The sequence below is a fragment of the Lottia gigantea genome (genome assembly GCF_000327385.1).
Source record: "Lottia gigantea unplaced genomic scaffold LOTGIsca_75, whole genome shotgun sequence".
Classification (NCBI taxonomy): domain Eukaryota; kingdom Metazoa; phylum Mollusca; class Gastropoda; family Lottiidae; genus Lottia; species Lottia gigantea.
Genome location: NW_008710508.1, coordinates 661,919 through 665,093, shown reverse-complemented (window position 1 = coordinate 665,093; position 3,175 = coordinate 661,919).

Below are 3,175 nucleotides of genomic sequence, written 5' to 3'. Positions count from 1 at the left end.
AAGCTTGATTTGACTAGATTGAATATTTAATACAAATATTTATGTACATACATGTAAAAATGGACGTAGTTTATATAAAGAATTCGTTGAATAATTCTATCTTCAGAATTTCTGTTTGAATCTCTGCATACAAGAAGTACACCACAAATAGAGTGAGTAGTTTTCTTGTATTTTCGTTAGTTATAAGAATATGTATCTGCTTAGTTTTTATTTCTGTGTTTTGATTTTTGACTTTTGTATGTTCAGATGTATTTTAGATGATATTTAACTGTCACGTTGTGATTGTATTTTCCAGATGCATAATGAACTGTCTACTGAAACTGACAAACCATGATTTATTTTTTACAAGATGTCACGCTGTTTATGGTAAGACATTATACAACTGGGTCATCAGTGACCCTTTCATGACATATGTGCATGCGATTCCACAAATTACTAAAGCTACTGTTCCGTAGTCATTTTTGAAGGAGAAATGAATAATTATGGGCTAATAATTTATTTTTTGTCATATTTCAGGTACAGAATCTATATTATTAGCATTAAACGCTTTGTTATCAATGAGACATACCAAATTACTAGTAAAAGGCTATAGTTTATTAGCAAGTTTTCTAGAAAGGTAATTTAAATTGATCACAGCTTTATCATTGACAAATTCATAATGATGTGAAATAGTGACCGCGACAATCACTACTGTAGAATCATCTACTGCAAGCGCGAATAACAGAAGGGTATACAACTTTTACCCCTGATATTGCCATTCTTTGGACGAGATTTTTGATTGACGGAATTGTCTTATTATATATGTATTTATTTTAATTATATACTTCAGACAGCCATCCTCTATTCCACTCTTTGTAAATACGTCCACATTGACAACATGTATAGATAGATTAGAGAAGGGAATACAACAACCATATAAACCTATAGTTATACAAGCTTTTAGAACAATGATTGCATTCTTAAGGTAAATATATTCCAACATATTAATTAAATTAATTATATCAACCTAAAAATTTATGGCCATACCCGTAATTATTTGCTTATTTAAAGAAGATTGTAATATGCTTAAAGATCAGAAATACTTCACATGATACTTTTCGGATTGGATTAAAGCTATCATGCTTTAATTACACCAATATTTAAAAAAAAATCTTTAAATATCACTGCTTGTCTGCCATGTTAAGATCGATGTCAAAATTATTTTTTGTGTATGTATCAATTGGAATTAAACAGATTTTTAATATTTACTTCAGAGAAGAATATATACCTCCAAACTTTATAAATACCACATTAGAAACTCTATTAAAAGAGGTATCAAAAAGACTATCACAATTAAACTTAGACAAATATCTCAAATCTACTAGTAGTAGTAATAGTCAGAGTGAAGAAGAGGAGATGATGATATTATTTATTAAAATTATGTCATCTTCAACCAGGTAACCATAATAACTATAAACAAAGACGGATTTTTTTCTTTACCTGTACATTCACATGGAGCAGTTCAAAATCACCGATAGAAAATGACAAAATAAAGAAGGCAACACATACTTTACCTCTCTAATTGCGAGATTGTGACATACATATACCTATTTTTTTAAGTCTTGCACTTCGCCTCGACTCAGTCCTCGACCAATTTTCTCGATCAACCGGATGTACCCTTCTTTGTGAGAAGTGGTACGAAACTTGTGCCTGGCGATCTTTATACCATCGAAATAACCGTACTGGCTAGATACATTTCTTAATATGTAAAGCGAAGTTCTGACAAAGTACCTTTTTAAACTTCACTTCACAGGCTGTTGGAGACATGAAACTTGTGATTGGCGATCGGTGTCTCGAAATCTTCGAACTCGCGTAAGAGAAGTAGTGACATGCCTACTCAGATGAACGGTTTATTGCCCTTGACTAAATAAAAACGCGTCAAATTTGGCTTGTAGGCACGATAGAGACTACATTTTTTATCTGATCTTGATGAAACTTGGTATGCATGTATATATTGATGAGATCTCAGTCAAGTTCGAATCAGTAATAATCAGGATGAACGGTTTGAGAGTTATTGCCCTTGACTTCTTAAACACGTGTCAAATTTGGCTTGTAGGCACGATAAAGACTACAGTTTTTATCTGATCTCGATGAAACTTGGTATGCATGTATATATTGATGAGATCTCAGTCAAGTTCGAAATTGGTAATAATCCGATGAATGGTTTTTGTCCTTGACTTTATAAAAACGTGTCAAATTTGGCTTGTAGGCACGATAGAGACTACAGTTTTTATCTGATCTTGATGAAACTTGGTATGCATGTATATCTTGATGAGATCTCAGTCAAGTTCGAATCAGTAATAATCGGATGAACGGTTTGAGAGTTATTGCCCTTGACTTCTTAAACACGTGTCAAATTTGGCTTGTAGGCACGATAAAGACTACAGTTTTTATCTGATCTCGATGAAACTTGGTATGCATGTATATATTGATGAGATCTCAGTCAAGTTCGAAATTGGTAATAATCCGATGAATGGTTTTTGTCCTTGACTTTATAAAAACGTGTCAAATTTGGCTTGTAGGCACGATAGAGACTACAGTTTTTATCTGATCTTGATGAAACTTGGTATGCATGTATATCTTGATGAGATCTCAGTCAAGTTCGAATCAGTAATAATCGGATGAACGGTTTGAGAGTTATTGCCCTTGACTTCTTAAACACGTGTCAAATTTGGCTTGTAGGCACGATAAAGACTACAGTTTTTATCTGATCTTGATGAAACTTGGTATGCATGTATATCTTGATGAGATCTCAGTCAAGTTCGAATCAGTAATAATCGGATGAACGGTTTGAGAGTTATTGCCCTTGACTTCTTAAACACGTGTCAAATTTGGCTTGTAGGCACGATAAAGACTACAGTTTTTATCTGATCTCGATGAAACTTGGTATGCATGTATATATTGATGAGATCTCAGTCAAGTTCGAAATTGGTAATAATCCGATGAATGGTTTTTGTCCTTGACTTTATAAAAACGTGTCAAATTTGGCTTGTAGGCACGATAGAGACTACAGGTTTTATCTGATCTTGATGAAACTTGGTATGCATGTATATATTGATGGGATCTTTGTCAAGTTCGAAATTGGTATTATCGTATAAATCGTTTCAGAGTTATTGCCCTTGACTTTGGTACTAAT